The sequence below is a fragment of the Cryptomeria japonica genome, chromosome 10, assembly GCF_030272615.1.
Source record: "Cryptomeria japonica chromosome 10, Sugi_1.0, whole genome shotgun sequence".
Classification (NCBI taxonomy): domain Eukaryota; kingdom Viridiplantae; phylum Streptophyta; class Pinopsida; order Cupressales; family Cupressaceae; genus Cryptomeria; species Cryptomeria japonica.
The window spans coordinates 386646744-386661818 of record NC_081414.1 but is presented as its reverse complement, the minus strand read 5'-3'; positions in this window follow the sequence as shown (position 1 = coordinate 386661818).

Here is a 15075-nt window from a genome sequence, read left to right as displayed (position 1 = left end):
CAAATGAAGTTTTACAACCCTCCAATATTCTACTCTACTAGTTTCAATCTTACTAGTCTTTGAAACCTCCACACACACTGCAACACTTCCTTTATGTTGTTCCTTACTCTATTGAAACTCCTCTCCCTCTAACTATTGGTTTCACTTCACACTTGCCCACACTTTACCAAATTCTGTCTCTGTCAGTTTGTTCTCTGTCAGTTCACACACACCTTACCGGTTTCTCCTTCAACACATAGTCACTTAAGATCTTTCTTGTTTTTCACTCAAACAATATTTTTTCCCTTACTTTCATTTTCCAGCATCATCACATATCAATCAGCAACAGCAACCTCATTGATTTAGACTTGTATATTTGTAAGCAAGTCTTCCCACCAAAAACCAATTCAAACTTGAGGTGGTTAGGGTTTCTTTCCTTCAATAAAATCTGTATCCAATCCTATTTGATCTTCCTTGGATCGCTCACCTACTTTGGGGAGATGCATTTGTACACGTTTTTATTCATCTAATGCATGTTTGCTAAAAATGGCAAACTTCACCCTGCTTTACGGCCTTGATCTTTGTCGATCTCATTTCACCCAGTTGTTTCTAATTGAAGGTTAATCCGCAATTGGATTTCGTGCCTCGATCACAATGCCAGTAACTACATGATCATTCTCTATCATCTATTCTTCCTCGAGTCCCATTAGTCTGTCATCAACCTGTGATTTGCAGTTTTATCATTTAATGACCACCTTCTACACAGATAACCATGTAAATGAACATTTCATCGACCTCTACATGTTTTCTACCTCAGCTCAATGGAGGACACATCAACATATATTCAACTTCACCGACATAGGGTCAGTTCAAACATGAACAACTAGGAAACCCTTCTGCCGGTATGACCAACACATTGATCAATCACTCTTACTGACAACACATCATCTTGACAATTCATATTGCCTTTCAGTATGACTTCATGTCATTCTTCCTATTCATCTCACTGAGTGTTGTTGTGATTCATCAACATTCCACCTCTTCATCACAAACAAACAACCAACCTTCATACTATTTTATGCATTACCAGTTATAACTCAAGCATGCCAACTCACTCCTGCATCTCACCTCATACCGGTGGTATCATATGTCAACTCATAACATACTTCTCTTCTTTATGTCAGTTCAATATTCATACTGGTTGTACTTCTCTTCTTCTCCTCGATTGACACACTCTATCGGTAACCTACAATACTAGTTGACATCAATGACAACTCAATGCCAACAATCTCCCCCTTTGGAATTGATGTCAACACTTTCTATTATGGTTTCTCTCCCCCTTTGACAGCAATGGCAAAGGGAACCTTATTCTGACACCAATCATACTACCAGAGTCTAACCATAATATCTCCCTTGTCTTCAACTGGTAGGACACATTCCCCCCCTGTGTCCATGCTTCACAATTCAAGATTCATAAGATAGTAACAATTGTTGACTCCCCCTAAACCATACATCTCCCTACATATTTAAGTGTTGTGGGATGGTGGGACAACTCCCATCTTTTGTCTCAAGTACTCAAATGGGCCCAAAGGAAGTGGCTTGGTAAATATGTCAGCAGTCTGCTCACCAGTTGGAACATATTCTACTATGACCTTCTTGTCTGGTACCTTCTCCCTCAAGAAGTGATACTTGATTGCGATGTGTTTTGTTCTTGAGTGCATTACTGGATTCTTGGATATGTTTATTGCACTTGAGTTATCACACTAGATTGGAATAGATTTCGATATCTCCACTTGTATGTCCTTCAGTGTCTTCTTCATCCACAATACTTGTGAACAACATGTAGCAGCTTCTATATACTCTACCTCAGTAGTAGATAATGACACTGAATCTTACTTCTTGTTGTGCCATGATACTAATCGGTCTCCTAGGTAGAAAGAAGCTCCACTTGTACTCTTTCGGTCATCAATACAGCCTGCAAAGTGAAGTCTCCTTTCTTTGGATACCATAGGCCATAACTGATTATTCCTTGTAGGTACCTGAAGATTCTCCTAACTATATTTAAGTGAGATTATTTAGGAGCAGCTTGTAATCTTTCAACCATGCAAACATCTTGTACAATATCTGGTCTAGATGTTGTTAGATATAACAGACTACCAATCATAGACCTATACAATGTCTTCTCTACTTCTGGTGACTCATCTATTTTGCTCAATTTACAACCAGTAACCATGGGAGTACTTACCAGTTTGTTGTCCTCCATTTGAAACTTTTTCAACATGTCTTTAACATACTTGGTTTGTGAGATGAAAATTCCTTTCTCCTGTTGTGAGATCTACAAACCAAGAAAATAGGACAACTCACCCAGCATGGACATCTCAAATTTTGTCTTCATCTGATCTGCAAATTCTTTGCACATGATGTGCTTGTCTCCACCAAATATAATGTCATCCACATATACAACAACTATAATCATATGATCTCCATTTACCTTAATATACAAGTTGTTGTCTGCATTCCCTTTTTAGAATCCTTTCTCTTTCAATTATTTGTCTAACCAGGAATACCATGCTCTGGGGGCCTGCTTCAAACCATACAAGGCTTTCTTCAACCGGCATACAAAACTCTCATCATCATATAATAGATATCCTTCTGATTGTTCCATATACACTTCTTCTTCAAGATCACCATTTAGAAATGCAGATTTGACATCGATTTGGTAAACCTTGTATCCTTTATTGCAGAGAAAGCTAAAAACATTCTTATTGCCTCTAACCTGGAAACCGATGCAAAGGTTATTTCAAAGTCAATACCTTCCACTTGAGCCCTTGTCCTTGTTGGTCCACACAAATCTGTATGTACTAACTCCAAAGGTCTTGAGGTATTGTACTCTTTTGTTTTGAAACTCACTTTAAATTGCTTGCCTCTGATGCATTCATCACAAAAAGTACTTGTTGGTTTAGTTATTTGTGGAATATTTCTTACATACTGGTTTTTGCTTATCTTCACCAGATTATCAAAGTTCACATGACCTAATCTCTGATGCCACAACTAGCTTTCATCAACCTGTCCCATCATGCATTAGGACTCATAGCATTCCTTTAGATTATAGACATTACCAGATGTCCTCTTTCCTTCTGCTACAACTTGACCAGTACTCTACTTGCTTATCTGACAACTAGTAGAGTCAAAAGTGAACTTGTACCCTTTGTCACACATCTAACTTGCACTTAGCATATTATGCTTTAGTCCTTCCACATAGTACACATCACGAACCTTGAGCTTTCTATCAATATTCAATGCACCATGGTCCTTAATCTTGATAGAGTAATTGTCACCAAACCAGACAGAATCACCATTCCAATCATCAAGCTTGATAAACTTTTTCTTGTCTCTGGTCATGTGATTTGAGCACCCACTATCTACTACCCATAGATTCTTCCTTTCAACATGTAGAGTAGTCTATACAATCAAGCTTGACTTTGTCTTGTTCTTCTCCTTCTCTATCCAAACCTATTTCTCTTATTTCTTCTCCTCTTCTGTCATCTTGTGTTTCGGTTTAGTCTATATCTTCTGATCCGGTACTATTTTCTTTTGCTCGTCAGTTCTCATCTTACAATGCCTTGCTATGTGACCAAAATTTTGACACTTGTAACATTTTGCATTAGCATTGAAAGATGTATCCAAAACATTCTTGTAGGACATCTTCACATTTATCCTACACTCATAACTTTTATGACCAAACTCATTGCAATTATAACATGTGACATTTGTACTTTGTAATGTAGCAAATGAGTTTCTACTCTCAAAACTAGGGTTTACATTCATTTTCCTACAATCTACCATTCTATGATTGAACTTATTATATCGGTGACAATAACCATGAAAGTTTGGAACATACCGGTTAGGTTGCCTTGGTCCTGCAAATGACTGCCTCATCAAGGGTCTTCCTTTCATGCTGCTAACCCTATTGAATCCTTCATGATAAAATTTTGCATTTCTCCTTGGATCTGCATGTCAGTGAATTGAGTATGGCCTTCAGTTCATTGATTGTGTATACCGGTTTCTATTGCAGTTTTCAACAGCATTTGCATATGTCTTCTTACTGGTATCCTTGCTTGTCATGATTGTCTTCTTCTCTTTACCTTCATTTGAAGAAGTGAACTGTATCTCCTTATCAGATGTGTCTCTACTTTTTGAAATTTGTCTTTCTTCAAATCCTAAGTCACTGGTATCCTTTGAATAATTTTGTGTGCTCAAAATTTTATCTAGAGCCTCTGTGTTGCCTTCATACTTACTTCTTATCATCATTTCATTCTTGTTCTTCTCTAATTCCTTTTGGAGCTTAACAATTTCTTCTTCAAGGTCCTGAAGCTCCTTCTCCTTTTTACTCAAGCTGGTACTAGTAACTTCACAAATCCTCTTGGCCTCTTCCAATTGAAGTTTTAGATCTGCAATTGTTTTCTTAGAATCTTCATGAGATTTCTCCAACATCTCTTATTCTTCAATTGCATCCTTTTTCACCTTCTTCAGATCTCTTCTTTTTTTCTTCAGCTCTTCCAAGGCACTGATGAGCTCTACTTCAAGATCTACTTCTCCTTCTTTCTCTTCTTTAGGTACCGAAACCTCTTAGGCCATAAAAAGGTTTGCTTTGACTTCATCTTCACTACAACAGTCATCTAATGCACTCTCCTCATCTGTGGTATCATTTTCATGTGTGTAAAGACTGCTCTACTTCTGGTTGCCTCTTCTACCATGTCGATAGACATTCTTCTTCCTATCCTTACCATATGATCTGCTACCACTTGATTGATCATCTTCATTCTTATCACCATAGGAACATTTGGCAGCAAAATATACAATCTTTCCCCAATTAAAACATTTCAAGGGCAGCTTGCCTTTGTATTTGCCTGAACCCATCTTGAGTCTTCTAACAAAGTTTTCCATGATATCATCAGAATCTTCACCGGTTCCATCTTGAGTAGAATCGTCTTTTCGTTTCCTTTATGTTTTGAATGCAGCTTGTTTCATAACAACCTCAGTACCGATAGTCCTCATCTCATAAGCAGTTAGGGAACCATATAGCTCATCCATTGTAAATATTTTAAGATCTTTTGCTTCTTCTATTGCTGAAACCTTTGTATCATACTTAGATGTGAGAGATCTAAGGACTTTCTTCACTACCACCTCATCTTTTATTTCTTCTCCAAGCCCTATAATGGTGTTTGTTGTTTCATCAATCCTTTGGAGGTAGTCAACAATATTCTCTTCATCTCTCATCTTCAAACCCTCAAGTTGTGCTCTCAATGTTTGTAACTTGGCTTGCTTGACTTTAGCATCACCTTCAAATATTTTCTGCAACTTATCCCAAGTTTCTTTGGCAGATGAGCAGTGCATGACCTTAACAAACTAATTATCAAATAACCCACTAAGAATGGCATTTTTAGCTTTAACATTGTTCTCATATTTCTTCTTAGCATCTGGATTAGTAGGGGGATTATTAGGGACTGTATACCCATTCACAACTAACATTCATACATCACAACCTAGAGAGGAAAAATAGATTTCCATTCTTCTACTCCAAAAGGCATAGTTGACACCATCAAACATAGGATCTTTTGAGGAGGCAGATTCATTTCTTTCCATTGTGAACACTTGACAAGATCTACCCAAGCTAGAGAATGCTTTGACAAAATAGGGCACCTAGGCTCTGATACCAATTGTTGGACATAATTGATCACTAAGAGGGGGCTGAATTAGTGATTTAAACACTTCCTTTTCTAATTAGGAATATATCGGTACTATATAAAATAGACAGAGTGTTGACCGGTAAGCCAAACAATGCAAACTAAGTGTGTGAAGGGATTTTCTATAACATCAAAATAATACATACACAAGAATGCATCACATTACACTAGATATACGAGGAAAACCCAATGTGGTAAAAAAACCTCGATGAGAATAGCTTTTGGAGATCTTTTGCTCCAATCCAACCTCACAATGAAAATGATCTGATTACAATTTTAGGGCACCAACCCAAGGAGCACCAACCCCTGATTTATGAGCTCCAACTCAAAGGAGCACCAACCCCTAAACAATCTATAGGCTACAACCTAAAGGAGCTACAACCCCTGCACTAAGCACCTACTTAGTGAAGACAATATAAAAAATAAAATACATAAGTAGATTCCCTATTGCAAATGAAGTTTTGAAACCCTCCAATATTCTTCTCTACTGGTTTCAATCTTACCGGTCTGTGAAACCTCCACACACACTGCAACACTACCTTTATGCTAGTCCTTACTCTATTGAAACTTCTCTCCCTCTGACTGTTGGATTCACTTCACACTTGCCCACACTTTGCCAAGTTCTGTCTCTATCGGTTTGTTCTATGTCAGTTCACACACACCTTACCGGTATCTCCTTCAACACATAGTCACTTAAGTTCTTTCTTGTTTTTCACTCAAACAATCTTTTCTACCTTACTTTTATTTGTCAGCATCATCACATATCATTAAGCAGCAACAGCCTCATCGATTTAGACTTGTATATTTGTAAGCAATTCTTCTTACCAAAAACCAATTCAAACTTCAGGTGCTTAGGGTTTCTTTCCTTCAATCAAATCCGTATCCAATCTGATTCGATCTTCCCTGGATCGCTCACCTGCTTTGGGGAGATGCATTTTTACATGTTTTTATTCATCCAATGCATGTTTTCTAAAAATAGAAAACTTCACCCTTCTTTACGGCCTTGATCTTTGTCGACCTCATTTCACCCAGTTGTTACTAACTGAAGTTCAATCTGCAATCAGATTTCGTGCCTCGATCACAATGCCAGCAACTGCCTGATCATTCTTTGTCGTCCATTCTTCCTTGAGCCACATTAGTTTGTCATCAACCCATGATTTGTGGTTTTATCATTCAATGACCACCTACTACATAGATAACTATGTCAATGAACATTTCATCAACCTTTGCATGTTTTCCACCTCAACTCCATGGAGGACACATCAGCATATATTCAACTTCACCGACATAGGGTCAGTTCAAACATGAACAACCAAGAAACCCTTCTACCAGTAGAACCTTACAGGTATGACCAACACACTGATCAATCACTCTTACCAGCAACACATCATCCTGACAATTCATCTTGCCTTCCGGTATGACTTCATGTTAAGCTCACTGGGTGTTGTTGTGATTCATCAAAATTTAGCCTCTTCATCACAAACAAACATCCAACCTTCATACTGGTTATGCATTACCAGTTATAACTCAAGCATGCCAACTCACTCCTTCATCTCACCTCATACCGGTGGTATCATCTGTCAACTCATAGCATAATTCTCTTCTTTATGTCGGTTCAATCTTCTTCATACCGGTTGTACTTCTCTTCTTCTCCCCGATTGACTCACTCTACCGGTAACCTACAATACCGGTTGACATCAATGACAACTCAATGCCAACAATTCTTAGGCTCTCTAGAAAAAGTAAATAATATGTTAACATTACTTACATATCTACACTTAAATTCCCACCTTTGAAATCTAAAATGTATCCCTTGTGTGACCTTTTGATCAAAATTTTCCTCTTAAAATTTTACAATCACCTATATCCAATACTTTCACAAAGAACTGATAGTTTTTGTGTGAATGTGAATGGTATTCTTATTAATTCCAAATTTAGCAACCATGCTTAATATTATTTTACACACTTCTTTCATTTTCTTAAGTTATCCCTACTTCCTACCTTCTGCCATCTTTGTCATTTCTTTCAACTAATTCATTGGATCATCTTCCAAATTTTGTATATAATATATTTTATAATATTTGGGAGGAACATTTATATGAAAAAAGGTTATTTGGCTAGATGGTGTAAACAACTAATAAAGAGTTATCTTTTACGAGTTTATTAAAGAGTTGATGATATTATCTGTGGTGTGTACATGGCTTTACAAATCAATTATATTTATCTTCCACTACATTGAATTGTGCATATCTTCCTAAATGATATTCTATCTCTAGTCTTGAATTGTATCACATACTCATCTATGACTGTAAAATTTCATTATTAGTGTATATCATATTCATAATTCAATTGACTATTTTATCAATAATAATATACAAATAATTGTATAAATTATAAAATTTGATAATATTTATAAATTAAATCCATGCAACCAAACATATCAAATCAAGTAGAAGTTATAAAACAAATTATCTAATATTTTTTGTTGAAAAAAAATAAACTTGCCCAAATTTAACATAATAAAATTATATTTTTTGATCAAGACACTATATGTGATTTGTATGGACAACTTTTGGAGACAATTGATTTGACAATTAAAACCACCTTGTCACCTCTTGTTTGACTCAACCTATAATGTAAACTCTTTAGCACACATCAAAAACATCCATGGAAATATATAAACATAGCATAAAATATAAACACATATTTCAATCATTTATAAACATGGTGTAAAAAAGCATCTACATTCTTGGAAATGGGATAAGTTGAAAACCAATAGAAAATGTTGTACGCAACATAGTCAAATCTCCTCTGTTGTGATTTGGTATATAACTATTCTCATAACCTTTTTGAAATCAATCGTGAAAGCTATCAATCACTAACACAAAATTTGCATGAAATCGATGAGTCCCCAAATGTTTGTTGGCTTCTAAAATATGCATATGTATCTAAGATATGTTGGAATCAACAAACACTTAGAGGGGGGGTGAATTAGTGTTCTACAATTTTTAACATTCTTAATTTGTCTTTTCAACCACTTAGTGCAAATGAATAAAAGTAGAGTGCAGAAACACAAAGAAAATAATCACAACACCATAACACTAGGATTTTTATGTGGAAATCTAGTTAAGGGAGAAACCATGGTGGGATTGAGACCCACAATATTAAGATACCTTGTTAGAAGTATAATAATATTACATGAGGAGAATGCACATGCATTCAGGCACACTGCCTAGAGCTCACCACTCAAATTACAATAAGGGATACAACTCGGAAGGCTCACTATCTTACAAAATGATTACAGATAGTAATTGGAATGTCTGAACTGATAAACAACATTTACAAATGCCAAAATAGTTCTGGTTAAGCACAAAATACTTTATCTTACTCTGCTCTGCTATATTTCCCTATTCTGATATTCTATTGTATTTTAGAGATCAAATCTTTCACTTGCGCATGTTTAACTATGCATAATCACCCATAGACACATCACACATAACTATCAATCTCATAGATGATCAAATCAATCAATCTTATATATCCACAACCTCAATTTAGATCTTCATCATGTGGGCCTCAATAACACGACACAAAATATAAAACATGTATTCAAGTTAGCTCAAATAAAACTCCAATGCATATGTAAACCAAAACAAATTTTCCACATGCTTCCCACATGTTGGATCACTAACCTTGAATACACAAAAAACTGCCAAAATTGATCCGCAAAATTTGCACAATGAATCTTCACACTTTACTATTGATGAACACTACTCTACTCAAAAACCTGTCTACCAAATCTTCCAGTTTACATAAGACTCATCATCAAAGGCCACAAACCTAGCATAAGTTAATTTACACACCCACAATGCTTCTTTGAGATCTGCAAAACAAAAGATCCGCTAACCATAACACTGTACACTCTGTCGAATATCCTTTTTTTCTCACCGAACCTCAATTAATCTTCTAGTATGAATGAATTATGAATTGTGAATGGTATATCTAATATTAGTTGCCATCAATGACAACATCTGAACATCAATGCAGTGTCTCTTGCCAACAATCTCCCCCTTTTACATTGATGGCAACACTTAGTGAAAAATGACTAAGTGTCAAACCAAAACCAAAATATATACACTGCAACCAAAAATTTGACTTTCAGACTCAAAAAATCAACAAATCCCCCTAAGATCAACATTTTTCACTTTTCTACTCTCCCCCTTTGACATCAATGGAAAAGGTAGAATTTTGAAAACCAAAAATTCAAGCCAAAAAATGCTATATACATATGTACACATACTCCTTACATACTCGCAAAGGTTTGATGATGTCTACATAGGAATTCTTTAATGTGTCCAGATGGCTATCCTAGCAGTTCTTCAAATTCTCTAGCACAATTATAAATATACTAAATAATTGAGCTTGTACCTCTGTTGTTTTTACATCTTTCAGATCACTGCTAGTCAAATCATCTTGAGTATCTTTAAGAGAACTCAACATTATATCCAACTTAGGAGTAATGAGACTCCCAAATTCTCCAACTCTACCAATTATTCTCTCTCGGTCATGTTTCAGGCTTTTGATTTTCTCAAGCAATGATATTACCTAACTTTCATGACTGCTCAATGATAGGATCAATCGACTAAGATATGTGTTCTAGCTCATCCTCATGCACCTTAGACTTCTTCTCAATGTCTGCAATGAACTTGGACTATGATAAGTATGATTTGTACAAGTTGCCACCCTTGGACAATGCATCTTGCATACTCTTTACACAAGTACCTAATGTGGCTCTTGTTGGCATTTGCATGAAGATTGCATTATTGATATGTTATGTTGTCATTGATTTCAATTAATCGGTAATGATATTGTTGATATTGTTGTAATATTGTTTTGTAACCAGTAGGAAGAATTTGTGGAGTGAACCGGTATTGCTATATATTGGAGAGTTAAACTAGTAACCGATAAACCCTACCTATTGTTTTTTATAAACCCTAACCAATTAAGTTTGGTGAATTGGTTATATTGGTTTATGATCTGATGATGAGCAAAAATGATTATGACACGTATCAAATCCTCTAATAAGGTGATCCATTAGCTTGGATTTTCAAATCCTCTACCGAAGTTACTCCTAACAGGGCATTTCTTCTAACAAGGCATTGCAATCAATCCCTTGACCAGGTGGTTCCTAACAGGATCAATTCTTAACAAGACTTTTGTAAAGCTTTAATAGGCTAGGTTCCTAATAGGGCGAACTTTAGAAAAGTTCAGATAATTATCTTGTGAGTCTCATCTAACTGTGGTTTTTCCCATTTGGGTTTCCACGTCAAAAATATGTGTGTCAAGTGGTGAATGTTTTTGTGGTAATGTTCTTATAGTTGATTTACTTAACTACTTAACTACTTTGATAAGTTATGATAACCAGAAGCATTGAGAAAAATGAAGTGTGTTGACATATGAAAAAGCATTTGGATGTTTATGAGTTTGAAGTTGTTTACTATTAATTTGTTGTAACAATCAACCAGTTTATCTTATGAATTTTTATCTCGGTAGTAGCATTACATTGATAGTTCTAAGTTTACTTTGAGAGATTGATTTTTGATTTTGGTGAAGTTTGTATTAGTTTTTCTATCTACTGACTCACCCCCCCTTTCAGTGTTTGATCAGATACTTATTCTTTCATCATACCATCAATTGGTATTAGAGCATATCAGGTCCTCTAAGGTCTAAGCCTAACATCTTGAGGTAAAGATCTTGCAGATCATGATGAAGAAGGAAGGTCCAAAGTTTAATAGAGATAACTATAGGATATGGAGTGACAGAATGAAAATTTATATCAAGAGTATGGCAAGCCAGTATTGGGAACATGTTGATACTAAATATGTTGCACCTACTGGGTTATTGACTAATGACCAGAAGAGAGAGCAACAAGAAAATCATCAAGCATTAGAGGTCATTAATAGTTCTTTATTTGATGAAGAGTATGTAGATTTTCATGGTCTAGAGACTGCATATGAGGTATGGAAAAAACTTGAAGAGATTTATAGTGGTGATGAACATGTTAAGATTGCTAAAGAAGAGAGTCTAAGAGGAAAGTTTGATTACATGCGGATGGTTGAAGGTGAGAATATCCAGCGGTATGGTCAAAGGATAAAGGAGATAGTCGGTGAAATTAAGAGTGCAGAAGGTAAAGTGGAAGATACCATAGTGATTAGTAAGATACTGAGAACCCTTCTACCAATCTATGTTATCTGAGTTGCAGCCATTCAAGAGCTAAAGTCCATTGACAAAACTAAGGTAACTCTTGACTCCATCATTGGCAAGCTTACTACTTTTGAATTAAGGGGTTATGATAATAGTGTATAGAAATATGAGTCTACATTTAGAGCTTCTATTTCTAACCCATCTATGAGGAAAAGTAAAGATGCTGGTCACAGTTATGAATCCAGATCCAACAGAGAAGCTGATGATGAAGACAGTTTAGTTAAGCTTGAAGCATTGTTTGTCAAGTGGTTGCCAAGAGGTACATGTAAATATAGAGGTAAATTACCTATAAAATGTTTTACATGCAACAAGATTGGACACATAGCTACTAACTATCCTAATGGTGATAATGAGAACAAACGAGATAAATTCAAGAAGTATAAGGGTAAAGGCAAAAGAGATTGTCTTATTGTTGTTGATTATGGTATCACTGATGAAGAATCTGATGGTGATGCTAATGAAGACATTATGTTTGTATCCATTAAAGAAGAGATATCAAACCACAAGGCATTAGTATCCAGGATGGATAACTCTGATGATTGGATCATTGATAGTGGTTGTTCACATCACATGACCGGTGATCAGAGCAAATTTATTTCTTTGAAGGAATCTGATGGTGGAGTTGTAAAATTTGGTAATGACTCACCCTCCATGGTTAAAGGTAAGGGAACTATTTCTCTTAATGGAAAGAGCAGTTTCAATGATGTCTATTGGGTTGAAGGTTTCAAGCACAATATTTTGAGTGTGGCACAAATCAATGACAGAGGATACCCATTGGAGTTTAAGAATGGTATGTGCAAAATCTATGGCAGCAAAGATGATCTAATTGCAACTGGGAAGAAAACTAAAGGTAACCTATTTCACCTTAATCCTAAAGTCAGCAACTGTTTAACTGGAAAGATAGATGATATCGTTGGCTCTGACATAGGAGATTTTGTCATATAAACTTTGATAACATTGTTAAAGTGAGTAAGTCCACGACAGTGAGAGGATTGCCTCAGTTGGACAAACTAGATAATGCTCTATGTAAAGAATGTCAGTTGGGAAATATGACATCCTCAACTTTCAAGAGAAAATCTTTTTCAATGAAACATTTGTTAGATTTGGCTCATACAGATCTTTATGGACCAATAAGGATAAAAAGTATTCAAGGTGACAAATATTTTATGATCTTCACTGATGATTACTCAAGGATGATATGGGTCACATTCTTGAAGGATAAGACTGAAGCTTTTGGTAAGTTCAAGGCATTCAGGGCCTTATCTCAAAAGGAGAGCGGTAAGAAGATAAAATGTCTGAGGACAGACCAAGGCGGTGAATTTACTTTTGAGGAATTCACTAAATATTGTGAAGAAAATGGTATCAAATGAAAGCTTTCTGCACCGAGGACACCATAGCAGAATGGTATCATAGAGAGAAACAACCAGTCAGTCGTTGAAGCTGCTAGGATGATGTTGATACAAGGAGGTGTAGCGAAAACTTTCTGGAGAGAAGTTGTCAGCACAACTGTCTACACTATGAACCAGATTTTGGTTAAAAGAGGTAAGGACAAGACTCCTTATCAATATTGGTATGGAAGATCACCTAATGTTAGTTCTTTCAAGATATTTGGAAGAAATTTTTTTATTAAGAAAGGTGATTATATTAGAAAATTTAAGGGTCAAAGTGATGAAGCTATATTTCTTGGCTATTCTACCAAGAGTAAGGCCTACAAGTGTTTTAACAATCGGACATAGAGAATTATTGAGAGTGTTGATGTTTGAGTGGATTAATATCCTGAAGTCTAAGAGGAAACCAATTTGGAGAAAAAAGATGAAGATCCTTGCATTTTGTTTTTGGAACCAGAAACTGTGAAATATGAAACCGGCAAAGCAAATACTGATGTACCAGTTCAACCAGAATAGATAAATTTAGAAGAAGATAGTGATAATAAAGAAGTTGAACTTGAAGATAATGATCATTTTATTCTAAGATATGTGAGATTGAATCACAATCCTAAATAGATTGTTGGGGATAAGGATGCTAGAGTACTAACGAGAAGAAGAATCAAAGAGAATTCTTGCATGATCTCCACTATTAAACCAAGAACTGCAAAAGAAACATTTGGTGATGATCATTGGGTTAAAGCTATGGAAGAGGAACTAGATCAAATTGAGAAGAACAACACATTGACCCTAGTACCCTGACCAGTAAATAAAAATGTGATAGGTACTAAGTGGGTATTCAAGAACAATTTGAATGAAGATGGTGTTTTAGTTCGCAACAAAGCTAGGTTGGTTTGAAAAGGTTATGCACAAGAGGAAGGAGAATATTATGGTGATACTTTTGCACTAGTGGCAAGACTGGAAGGTGTCAGAACTTTACTTGCATTTACGGCACACAAGAAATCCAAGGTATACTAGATGGATGTTAAGTTAGCATTTTTGAATGGGATACTGGAAGAAGAAGTATACATTGAGTAGCCAGATGGTTATGCTTTGACTAAAGATAAATACATGGTATACAGAATGCAAAAGGCTTTATATGGATTAAAGAAGGCATCGAGAGCTTGGTATGAAAGGCTTCATACACATCTGATGAAGATAGGCTTTCTGAGAACCAGTGATGATAGTAACATATCTCTCAAATCTGATGGAGATAAAATATTGGTCAGTGATGTATTTATAGATGATATCATTTTTGGAGGTAATGATGACATGAGCAATAGTTTTGTAGATGAAATGAAAAATGAGTTTGAAATGTCTTTAGTGGGAGAAATAAAAAATTTCATAGGCTTGCAAATACAACGAATGAAGAGTGGTATTTTCATCACATAGTATAAGTATGTGAAAGAGGTCTTGAAGACATTTGGCATAAGTGACTATAAATCAGTTGGGACACCAATGGTTATAGGTTGTAAGTTGTCTAAGGAAGATGAATCCACAAATGTTAATGAGAAGGAATACAGGTGAATGATTGGAAAATTGCACTACGTTGTTCACAGTAGACCGAGCATAGCTCATGCAGTGGGCATAGTTTCTAGATTTCAGAAGAATCCTAAGGAAACACATCCGATGGCAACCAAGAGAATTTTTAAATATTTGAA